Source organism: Piliocolobus tephrosceles, chromosome 8, assembly GCF_002776525.5.
Source record: "Piliocolobus tephrosceles isolate RC106 chromosome 8, ASM277652v3, whole genome shotgun sequence".
Classification (NCBI taxonomy): Eukaryota; Metazoa; Chordata; class Mammalia; order Primates; family Cercopithecidae; genus Piliocolobus; species Piliocolobus tephrosceles.
Genome location: NC_045441.1, coordinates 73,459,740 through 73,472,630, shown reverse-complemented (window position 1 = coordinate 73,472,630; position 12,891 = coordinate 73,459,740). Strand labels below are relative to the sequence as shown.

Below are 12,891 nucleotides of genomic sequence, written 5' to 3'. Positions count from 1 at the left end.
GACAGTATTGTCATCACCATTTCATTGGAGAGGCCACATGCTCAGTTACCCTGGCTGTCTGAATTAGCTTCAGGTTCTATTTTTTATGACATTGTCTCCTTTCCTCCAGATTTCAGTTGAAACCTCACCTTCCCAGTGAGCATTTCTCTGAATGTGCAGTCAAAATTAGTTGTCTTTTGCCCACTTCATCCCTACTGCCCATCCCATTTCATTTCATTGCATGCTGCTACCCCTTGTCACACTTGCCACAGTTGGTTTCCTAGTGTTTTTCCCAAGTTCTGCACTGGACTGTAATTCTCACCAAGGCAGCATCATGCACTCTTCCCTACTCTGTTTGGTGCCAGACACATTATAGGGACTCAAATCTAAATGAAGCCTTGCTATGTTGCCCAGGCTGGTTTTGAACTCCTGGCTCAAAGCAATTCTTCTGCCTCAGCCTTCAAAATGTCTGGATTACAGGCGTGAGCCACCCAGGATGCACATTTTTTAACTGTAAAAACCAAAACCATTATCTATACCCATTTGGCCAAATTTCTTTTTTTTTTTTTTGAGACGGAGTCTTGCTGTGTCTCCTGGGCTGGAGTGCAGTGGCTGGATCTCAGCTCACTGCAAGCTCCGCCTCCCGGGTTCACGCCATTCTCCTGCCTCAGCCTCCGGAGTAGCTGGGACTACAGGCGCCCACCACCTCGCCCGGCTAGTTTTTTGTATTTTTTTTAGTAGAGACGGGGTTTCACCGTGTTAGCCAGGATGGTCTCGATCTCCTGACCTCATGATCCGCCCGTCTCGGCCTCCCAAAGTGCTGGGATTACAGGCTTGAGCCACCGCGCCCGGCCCATTTGGCCAAATTTCTTAAAGCCACTTGGTTTTTTTTTACATGTAGTTACAAAATTCTTAAGATATTTTTAGCTGACAGTCATCTTTTGATGTATCAAACCAATATGAATTAAGTCAATGAGGAATTTTTAAACTTATTAAAGAAATGAATTGTTGAAAGATACCTGTAGAAGCTCCTTTGAACTAATGATGTATTATCTGGCATAGCATTTTGAAAAATGATAATTTTTAACAATTGTTACCATTATTAATTGACTAAAGTATAGCCTGTTTCAACTTACTAGTCTCTGTTTCATTTTTCCGTCAAATAACTGATTTTAACAAACTCTGTTATGCTACTAAATGTTTCAATATATACATTATGGCCAATCTGTGTTTCAGTTTGCCATCTCAAAATAAAATGACACATGATTAATGCTTTCAGAAAGAAAACACATTTTAGCAATTTTTAATACATTGCCTTGAAATTGGTAATTGGGTTGAAGTTACACAAGTGTTGGTTGGTTTCCTGCAGGAAGTCTTCAGTTTCTATATCAACAGTTGGTCTGGTGTCTAAAGTGTTCACAGTTTGGTTAAAATTATACTCAATACCAAAGATAGTACTTCCACCAAGGAGGGTAGAGTCAAATAACACTTACAGTGTTCTCAAAAATGACAATAGAGGATATGCCAAATCAAGCTTACTATTATTGAGATGTTTGCTTGAAAAAGTTATTTTTGTGAGCATTGTTAAAGGAAAGGAAAGGGAGAGATTTATGAAATCTTGCCTGGAAGGTGACACAGGGGTTTGAAAGCCAGTAAATCATTATAAAAATTGTAATTATTTATTATTCAGTCATCAAACTTAAAGGAAAAGACAACCAGAAACTCAAGTTTGCTTTTAGGATTATTAGGTCAATTATCAGTATTTTTGAAGGAAAAAAATTTTTTAAGCTATCCATATGCTGGCAATTTTTTCATATTTTACTGCCAACTTTATTTAAACTATTTTCTCAGTTTGCAAGGATAGCAATATAATTTCTTTTGTTCTTTGAAAAACTCTGTATGCCACATTCTTAAAGTGTTATTGGTCTACCTATTATGTAAGTTATGATTCAATTTTATATTACTTGCACTTCTTATAATGAAATATTTCCCTTATGTTGAAATTTAGGATAATGCTAAGTAAGATGGACTTGATGGACATGTTCAAGTTTCATTATAGAGAGTGAAGGAATAGTAACTAACATTTATTGATTACTTACTGCATTCCGCATTCTGTATTGAGGATCTTTACAAATATTATCTCATTCAATCCTCACATCTTACAAATAGATTCATTTATTCCCATTTTTACTGCCCATCCCATTTCTTTTCATTGCATGCTGCTCCTCTTTATAACACTTCCCACAGTTGCTTTTATTGTGTTCGAGAATAAAAAGTAACTGCAGTGCAGAAACATAAGGAAGCTTTTCTAAGGTCACACAAATGGGGAGCTGTTAACTACTATATTTATGTTGTGTCCTATAGTTCAACACAGTTCACTGTAAAAGTAGTTGTAGGGTTATGCACATAGAAGTTTACCCAGCGTAAAGCTAAGGAGTGTGGCCAAGAGCAAGACAGGTACTGTGGTCTAGTGGATTCTGGGAGGTCTTCTGAAGGAAGGATAGAGGACGACACCACTCCATGACCCAACCCTGCAATGGTCATTCATTCAACAGTATTTATTGAGTGTCTACTGTGTACCAGGTATTCTGCCATGTACTGCACATACAACAGAGTGGACAGGGACCCTGCCTCATGGAGTTTACCTTTTAGTAGGAGATTCAGATAAAAAACTAAACTAAAATAAAAATAGGCAAATAAATAAAATTACATCAGACCATGGTAAGTAGAGCAAATGAAATAACCTATGGAGTGAAATAGAGAGCAGTGTAGAGAATGGGGATAAAGGGATCATCTACTTTAAGATGGAATGGAAAGAGCAGGCCTCTCTCAGTGGTTTTAAGCTGAGACTTTTAAAAGTTAGGAGGATATGCTCAGTGGGAAGCAAGGAGTTTTAGATAGAACTGTGGAGCAAAGGCAAATTAAAATATGATGCCTTTTCACATTCAGATTGGCAAAGTTTAAAAAGTCTGAAAACACCCATTTTGATGGTGTTGTCGGGAAAAGGAAAACCTTCACGCCCAGTGTAAGTCTATACAACTACACTAGAGACCAATTCGGCAATAGCTAGTAATTGTAAAGATACAGTTTTGTGTATAAATCCTAGAGCAATTATTCTTACAAGAAGTTTTAAAAACTATGTACCCCCATGACATTTTTAAGCTATCATAAAACTTGTCCTTTATAACTTTAGTAGTTACAAAGTAACACTTACAGTGTTCTCAAAAATGACAATAGAGGATATGCCAAATCAAGCTTACTATTATTGGAATGTTAGAATTTTTTACATATTATAAATATTGATATTTAAATATGAAACTCTAACATCATTCTTTGAAATATATTTAATAATGTATCCAATGGAATTGAGATCCCATAGCAATTTAATACATTACATCATCCATTTAAAAAAATACATGAACAAGCTAAGCTCTTTCTCAATTCAGAAATTTTACATCATTCCTTTTTCTCCTTGAACTCAGATTTCCATCTACTTCCCCCCAAAGAATTGTATCTTTTATCTTGAAAGTCTTTTATTGATCACAATATCATATTTCTTGGCAACAAAGAAAATTGATAGAAGTTAATTTAAAATATGTGTATATTTACCATGACCATAAGGCCAAGTGTTATAAAATTTCTTCTGACTTATTATTTTAATTATTTCTGGTATATAATCAGTCAAAACAATATAAGTAATTCCAAATTTTGACAATTATTAAGCATGAAGGTAATTTTTTAAGAAAGGTATGTCTTAATGTGATGGAAGAGCTTGATTTTTTTCAATTAATTCATATATCTGAGGATAATTGTTACTAGAATAATGCTAACAATAAAATGAAGGATTTGGGCCACTAATGATTATAGGATGGAAGGGGGTCTTACAAAGGTGTATTTAGTGATTTTTAAGCACTTTATATAGTAGAATATACAACATTTCTTTTAGGTTCATCTAAATACTATAGATGGGTTACAATAAATTTTAAAATGAATGTGGATTTATGATATCCAAAAATATTTGGGGAAAAATGAAGATACTTATTTTATGAGTCTAATTAAGTGTTTGAAGATATATAAAACCTAACTATGACCAGTATGTATCTTTTTACTTGAACATGTAGCTTTGATATGTTGGAAGTAAAAGTGAAATTTTCACAACTAATCTACTCTGCCTCTTATAGATTGACCTATTCTGAATGATTCTTACAAATGGAATAATATAGTATGTGGTCTTTTGTGACTGGCTTCTTTCATTTAGTGTAACGTTTTCAAGGGCCATCCTTGTTGAAGGAGTACTCCCTTCCTTCTCATTCCTTTTATTGCTGTATAATGTCCCATTGTGTGGCTATACTGCATTTTGTTTACCTATTCATCAGTCTATGAATGTTTGAGTTGTTTTCACCTTTTGACTATTGTAAATAATACTATTCTGAATATTTATCTACAAGTATTTGTTCAAATGTCTGTTTTCAATTTTTTTGATACATACCTAGGAGTAGAATTGCTGGGTCTTATATAACTCTCTTTAACCTTTTGAGAAACTGCCAGAACATATTCCAAAGTAGCCGCACCATTTGCACTCCCACCAGAAGTGTGGGAGTGTTCTAGTTTCTCCACATCCTGACCAGAAGTTATTATCTGACTTCTTGATTATAACCATCCTGCTGGGTGAGAAGTGGTATTTCACTGTGGTTTTGATTTGCATTTCCTTGGTGACTAGTACTATGCTTATTGGACTTTTGTATATCTGCTTTGGAGAAATGTCTACTCAGATCCTTTGCTTATTCTTTTTAATTCATTGTCTTCTGAGTTTTTGTGGTTTTTAAAAAATATATTCTAGATGCAAGTCCTTTATCAAATATATAATTTTAAAATATTTTCTCTCATTCTGTGGGTTGTCATTTTACTTTTTGATAATGTCCTTTGAAGCATAGAAGTTTATATTTTTGATGAGGTCTTATCTACTTTTCCTTTTGTTGCTCCTGCTTGCAGTGTCATACGTATGAATCCATTTCAAAATGTGAGGCCCTGAAGGTTTACCCTTGTGTTTTCTTCTAAGAGTTTTATATGTTAGCTTTTATAGGATTTTGATCCATTCTGAGTTAATTTTTGTATATGGTTTGAGATAAGGGTCCAATTTAATTATTTTGCTGTGACTATCCAGTTATCCCAGCAATATTTGTTAAAGACTATTCTTTCCACATTGAATGGTCTTGGCACCTTTATTAAAAATCAGTTGACCACAGATACGTGGGTTTATTTCTGGATGTTTGGAAAAACTCAAACTGTTTCCTCTACTCTCACATCAACATAACAGCAGCCAACACAGAAGATTTCTGTGACCTCAAAATGTGTAGGAATATCACCCTACCAGCAAGCAGGCAATTAGTTCTGTAGAAGACATCTGCTAGGTGTCCTACAATTCAATTTTACTTCATCTTTTTCGAGATAGTGTCAGATCCCACAGATTGAGGGCTCAGTCCCCAAGATTGCCCCACACCTCAGACAGCAGTCACAAGTCCAGGCCCCTGGATCTTCTGACAGACCAGCTTTAAGTTGGGGTTGCCACGAACCCCACTTTGGGTTTGACTGCTTTACTAGAGTGGCTCACAGAACTCAGGGAAACACAAAGGATATTTCACAGGATACAAATAAGCAGCCAGATGAAGAGATACACGGGGTAACGTCTGGAAGGGTCATGAGTGCAGGAACTCTGACCCTGTGGAGCTGGCATGTGCTAACCTTCTAACACTTGAATGAGTTCCTTCCTATTAGCCTCCATATACTCAGCTCTGTAGATGCCCCCTGAACCCCATCCTCCTAGGCTTTTATGCAGACATCATTGGATAGACGATTGACAACTATGTAGAAATGTGACTGTACAAAATGGATATGATCTAATATTAATAAACTGAGTGGGGAAACCCAGCAAGACCTGTCCGCTCACATTCCTCTGGCCTTTCTGTGCAGCATTTCTTCCTCCAGGATATGAGGCAGGACCCTCTCTGGAATGAGGGTCGTATAGCCCAACATTCAGAGTAGAGTCCTGCCTTGGGCCATGAAAAGAGGGCGGGAGAAGGTCAGAAAGAGACAGTCTTCTTTCTGAGGCCTAAAGCACCTCAACATTATATAACAAAGGCTATGCGAGTTATTTGCCAGAAACTGTGGACGGAAACCAGTATATACATATATCATAATATCACACAGGACATTTAATTCATTTCATTGATCTATATCTCTCTCCTTATGTCAATACCACAGTCTCATGACTACTATTGCTTTGTAATAAATTTTGAAATCAGAGAGTAAGTCCTCCAACTTTGTTCTTTTTCAAGATTGTTTTGGCAATTCTGGCTTCCTGACAATTCCATATGAATTTTAGGATCCACTTTTCTACAAAGAAATCAGTTGGGATTCTGAAAGGGATTGCATTGATTTTGTAGTTCAATTTGAGGAGTATTGCCATCTGAACAATACTGTCTTCTGATACGTGAATGTGGGATTTTTTTTCCATTTATTTAGGTCTTTAATTTTTTTCTATTATCCTTTGTAGTTTTCAGAGTATGAGTTTTGTACTTCTTTCATTAAATTTATTCCTAGTCATTTGGTTATTTTTGATAGTATTGTAAATGAAATTATCTTAATTTCATATTTGGATTGTTCATTCCAAGTATATAGAAATACAACTGATTTTTGTACATTGATCTTGTACTCTGCAACCTGCTGAACTTATTTGTTCCAATAGTATTTTAATGAATTCCTTAGGATTTTCTGTATAGAAAATGATATCATCTGTGCATAGAGATAGTTTTACTTCTTCCTTCCTAATTTAGATAACTATTATTATTATCATCAATATTTTGCTTAATTGCCCGGACTAGAACCTCTGGTACAATGTTGAATAGAAGTAGCAAGAATGGATACCTTGTCTTGTTCCTGGTCTTAGGGGAAAAGCATCTAGTCTTTCACCATTAATTATGTTGTTAGCTTTGTTTTTCTATAGACACACTTTATCAGGTTGCAGAAGAGCCCTTCTAGTCTTACTTTTTTGGGTGTATTAGTCCGATCTCACCTTGCTATAAGGAAATACCTGAGATTGGATAATTTATAAAGAAAAGAGGTTTAGCCAGGCACAGTGGCCCACACCTGTAATACAAGCACTTTGGGAGGCCAAGGCAGGTGGATCCCCTGAAGTCAGGAGTTTGAGATCAGCCTAACCAACATAGAGAAACCCTGTCTCTACTAAAACTACAAAATTACCCAGGCATGGTGGTGCATGCCTGTAATCCCAGCTACTCAGGAGGCTGAGGCAGGAGAATTGCTTGAACCCAGGAGGCAGAGGTTGTGGTGAGCCAAGATCGCACCATTGCACTCCAGCCTGGGCAACAAGAGTGAAACTCCGTCTCAAAAAAAAAAAAAAAAAAAAAGATAAGAGGTTTAATTGACTCACAGTTCCATGTAGCTGAGGAGGCCTCAGGAAACTTAATAATCATGGCGAAAGATACCTCTTTATGAGGTGGCAGGAGAGAGAATAAGTGCCAGCAAGAGTAATGCCAGATGCATATTAAACCCTCGGGTCTCATGAGAACTCACTGTCACATGAACAACATGGAGGAAGCCACCCCCATGATTCAATTACCTCCCATTGTGTCTCTCCCACAACACCTGAATGTTATGGGAGTTACAATTAAAGATGAGATTTGGGTGGGGACACAGAGCCAAACCATACCATCCCACCCCAGCCCCTCCCAGATCTCATGTCTTCACGTTCAAAACACAATCATACCCTCCAAACAGTCCCCAAAAGTCTTAACTCATTCCAGCATTAAGCCAGAAATCCAAGTCCAAAGTCTAATCTAAAGCAAGGCAAATCCCTTCTGCCTATGAGCCTGTAAAATCGAAAACAGGTTAGTTACTTCCTAGATACAATGGGGGTACAGGCTTTGGGTAAATATACCTGTCGCACATAGGAGAAATTGGCCAAAACAAAGGGCTACAGGCCCCATGCAAGTTTGAAATCCAATAAGGCAGTCATTAAACCTTAGAGTTCCAAAATGCTCTCCTTTGACTCCATGTCTCATATCCAGGTTATGCTGATGCTAGAGGTGGGCTCCTGAGGCCTTGGGCAACTCTGCCTCTGTGGCTTTGCAGGGTACAACCCCTCGCAGCAGCTTTCAAGGCTGGCGTTGAGTGTCTGCGGCTTTTCCAGGTGCATGGTGCAAGCTGTCAGTGAATATACCATTTTGGGGTCTGGAGGATCGTGGTTCTCTTCTCACAGCTCCACTAGGCAGTGCCCATGTGTGGACTTTGCGTGGGGGCTCCAACCCCACATTTCCCTTCTGCAGTGCACTAGCAGAGGTTCTCCATGAGGGCTTCACCCCTGCAGCAAACTTCTGTCTGGACATCCAGGAGTTTCCATACATCCTTTGAAATGTAGGCAGAGGTTCCCAAACGTCAATTCTTGTCTTCCTTGTGCCCCAAGACCAACACCACCTGGAAGCTGTCAAGGCCTGGGGTTTGCACCCTCTGAAGCAACGGCCTGAGCTGTACCTTGGCCCCTTTTAGCCATAGCTGGAGTGGCTAGGATACAGGGCACCAAATCCCAAGGCTGCACACAACAGTGGGGGACCCTAGATCTGGCTCAGGAAACCATCTTTTCCTCCTAGGCCTCTAGGCCTGTGATGGGAGGAGCTGGTGCAAAGCTCTCTGACATGCCCTGGAGACATTTTCCTCATTGGGTATTTGCATTTGACTTCTCATTACTTATGCAAATTTCTATGGAGGGTTTGAATTTTTCTCCAGAAAATGGGTTTTTCTTTTCTACTATATCATCTGTATGCATATTTTTCAAACTTTATGCTCTGTCACCTCTTGAATGCTTTGCTGCCTAGAAATTTCTTCCACCAGATACCCTAAATCATCTCTCAAGTTCAAAATTCCACAGATCTCTAGAGCAGGGAAAAAATGCTGCCAGTCTCTTTGCTAAAGCATAGCAGGAATGACCTTTACTCCAGTTCCCATCAAGTTTCTTATCTCCACCTGAGAACACCTCACCCTGGACTTCATTGTCCATATCAGCATCAGCATGTTGGTCAAAGCTATTCAATAAGTCTCTAGGAAGTTCCAGACTTTTCCACATCTTCTTGTCTTCTTCTGAGTCCTCCAAACTGTTCCAACCTCTGCCCATTACCCAATTCCAAAGTTGCTTCCACATTCTGAGGTATCTTAAGCTATGCCCCACTACCTCGATACCAATTTATTGTATTAGTGTCTTCTCACATTGTTACAAGGAAATACCCGAGACTGGGTAATTAATAAAGAAAAGAGGTTTAATTGACTCACAGTTCTGCATAGCTTGGAGGGCCTCAGGAAACTTACAATCATAGTAGAAGGCACCTCCTCATAAGGCAGCAAGAGAGAGAATGAGTGCCAGCAGGGGAAATGCCAGATGCTTATACCCTCAGATCTTGTGAGAACTCACTATCACGAGAACAGCATGGGGAAAACCACCCCAGTGATTCAATTACCTCCCACCAGGTCTCTCCCACAACATGTGGGGATTATGGCGATTAAAATTCAAGATGAGATTTGGATGGGGCACTGCCAAACCATGTCATTGGGTGTTTTTTTTTTTTTTTCTTTTTATGAAAGGGTATTGGATTTTTTTCATGTTTTTTTCCTAAGCCTATTGAGTTGACCATATGAGATGGTCATGTGGTTTTAATTTTTTATTCTATTGATGTGATATATTACATTAATTGAGTTTCCCTAAACTCAAGTAAACCATACTAGGGGACAATACAAAGCTCATGCTACAGAAAAGCATATACTTTACATATATTGACCATACAGGTCTCTTTTCAAAAACAAATTAACTTTTGGATATAAAAAGTAAAACTGAAGGAATAGCATCAGTTGGGCACATTCTTGTGCAAGTGAGAATAGTTTTTATGTTTCCTTCTCACTGATTGTCTACTCAGAATTTTAAAAACTTTTCAACTTGTGATTTGCTTTTCTTTTCATAGTTGATGATCCCAGATATTTTCAATACTTTTTCAAGCAACCACCACAAAAATTCTATTTTGGACTATATCACATTAATCAGTTTCTGTTTAGGTTTTAGTTCAAAGCAATGAAATAAATAGGAAGTAAAATATACATATGGGTCTTTTAAAAAATCAACTGTAGTCTTTGAGCATGAAAACACCACTTTTTTTTTGTACTACTTTGGGCATAAATACTGATGATGTACTTCCCCTTTTTTTCCACATTTAAGGGTCCACCCAGGAGTTTACAACTATATTGAGTCCCGGAAATGTTCTCATTCTCTTTTCTAGCCTCTGATATAATCTCTTAGCATAATTGGTTCAGGAATCATGTTAACTGGGCCCAGATCATGCGTTTCAGCCTGTTAAAGGCAAGGTATATTTTCATTTCCTGAGAACAGATTGCAGCCCAGGTCCCAGCCATCTGGCACCTTCTTGCCATTGCTTGCCAAGTGCTATGGGCTAGAGAATGTGGGCAGTTGAATGCAGTCAGTCCCTGTTACTGGACAATTGGCCACAGAGGGCTTGTCTCAGGAAGAGTCGTACTCATGAACAAAGGACAGTGTGTTGTGACTTTAAGTTCTTAAATTTAACTGGAATACATTTGGTTAAGGTAAACAGTTATTTTTAAAATGTATTATTCAGGGATCACAACAGTGCTTTTAGGGATTAAAATAGTCCAAACAGCCTGTAATTTCAGGGTTTCTAAAATCCACATGGAATTAGCATATCGAGCTGGATATAAAAATGACACATAATACAACAGCCAATGCTTTTCCCCCTCCGAAAAAAATGGCATCCTCCATATTCCATCTGCTTTGTTTGTTTGTTTTGGGAGAAAACATAAGTATGATTATTAGAAAAGAATCTATAACCTTTTCTGAAAGAGAAGATAATCTTTGGTCTCTAGAAACAATAGCTTTGCATTTTAAAAGTGATGAAGTGAAATGTCCTTACACTCTGTTGGATTTGGGAAGCAGCATGAAATAGTGGTTAAGCTTATGACCCCAGAGTTAAACTGTGTAACTTCTCTGGACTTCAGTATTCCCCATTTGTTAAGTGGAGATTAAAATAGTACCTACCTCATAAAGGAAAAATTAAATTAGACTCAGGTAGAGAGCTTAAAACAGTGAGTGGCAAGTAAGTGCTCATTCAGTGTGAACTGATAACTGAGGTAGTAGAAATAGGCACACTGTCGGAAGCTTAAGACTGACTCAGCATAAAGCTAATGAAACTAAAATCGACAACAGCTAATATAATTTATTTATTAGTATGTATCAGGGCTCATATTTTAAACCACCTTATTTTTACCCTCAGGAGTGAACCATAAATTATTTAGTTTCTTCAGAGAATTCTTACTATTAACTCACCTGCAAAGAGGGCAGAGGAGGGAAAAACAGAAGCTCTGTTGGGCTGTAAGCATAGTTTCCATACACTTAAAAACACTTTGGGAAATTATAGGTGTTCACTTTTAGATCACTTTGGCAGTTGAAACCATAGCAATGATTTCTAGAAGGCTAACGGAAAATCTGGCACTGGGTTTTGAAAGTTGACTACCTGGAAACTTTGGTGAACTACATAATCATCTGGGTCCTAGAGAACTGTGTGATGTTGCTTCTTCCTCTCAGTCATTCCAAGCTTTTCTCTTCCCTAGTTTGGTCATCAGAAAAGCCACGCTGACCCATGGAAGAGTCACATGGTGGCCAGGAAGGAAGTATGTGAGGTTCTTCCCTATCGCATCCGATTTTCCATTTCTGACAGTTAGCAGATGGATTATGCTCACACTTTCACTTCTTGTAACCAGTCATTTCCACCTGTAGCTAATTGCTTTCTTTCATACATGTACATCTTTCTTAATACCCTTCTCTCTCCAGATTTTGCCACTAATCTCAGGAAAATTTTACTTTATCACCTTGCTCTTTATGGTAATAAAACAAAAAATTATAAAGAACACAACTCATGTATTTCCTAGAGATATTTCTAATGAAAATACCTCCCAGCACACTGAGGCCAGCAATCTTGAAAGTGTTCCTAAGTTCCTTTGCCAGAGTTCAGCTCCTCCAAACTAAATTGCCTTTTCAAGCACTAGCATTCAGGAGAAATTTTAATTTGATCTAATTTATTGTTTTCCTGATTTCAAGGCATATTATAATAATTTTACTACATCTGTGTATTACAAGTATATAGGATTTTTGTCTCTATTGTGAACTCAGTAGCCTAAGAAAATACATTCTGACTTCTTAATAATTATAAAGATTATTTTTAGGCCATGCTTATGAGAAGATTGGCACTTATCTGTATTTTTCTTATTTGACTCCTAAGTGTTTATGTTTCTTACCATAATCAAGAGCAATGTGAAGTTAGGTGTTCTTCCGTTATATGAGTCCTTCAAATAACCTTTGGAATATCTTTCTGAATTACGAGTATCTTCTCAGTAATTGCTTTCTTTCTATTGTTACCATTTATGTTGATTTAAGTACTATTTCCTTAAGAATTTTTACTATTGCAGATTTGTGGTCTAAGTCTACTTGGAAGCATGGCATTTGAGAGCTGGATCATCTGGTTCAATTATCTCATGTTTCAGAGGTGTAAATTGAAACCCAGAAAGGTTAAATGATTCGCTTAAGGTCACACAGTTTAGGTAGAGGCAGGGGTCATTGAGACTTGAGTCTAGTGCTCTTTCTGCTAACTCTTGCAGATTAATTTTCAACTTGATGTACAAGTAACAGCATATATTCTGATAATTACCTTCTTTTTCCCAAAAATCTAGGAATCCTGGAAAAAGATGACCTTAAGAATTGATTATACATTAATCAACTTTTCTGTTGCTGATCTGAAAGCATTTTTTCACTAGACTGTATTTTCC

At 37.6% G+C, this 12,891-nt stretch overlaps 1 protein-coding gene across 2 annotated transcripts in view; it reads left to right on the top strand.

Moving 5' to 3' along the window:
• The window catches only part of UMAD1 (UBAP1-MVB12-associated (UMA) domain containing 1), a 240,687-nt gene that overhangs the window by 207,499 nt on the left and 20,297 nt on the right, over positions 1-12,891 (top strand). The gene's annotated exons all lie outside the window — the stretch shown is intronic.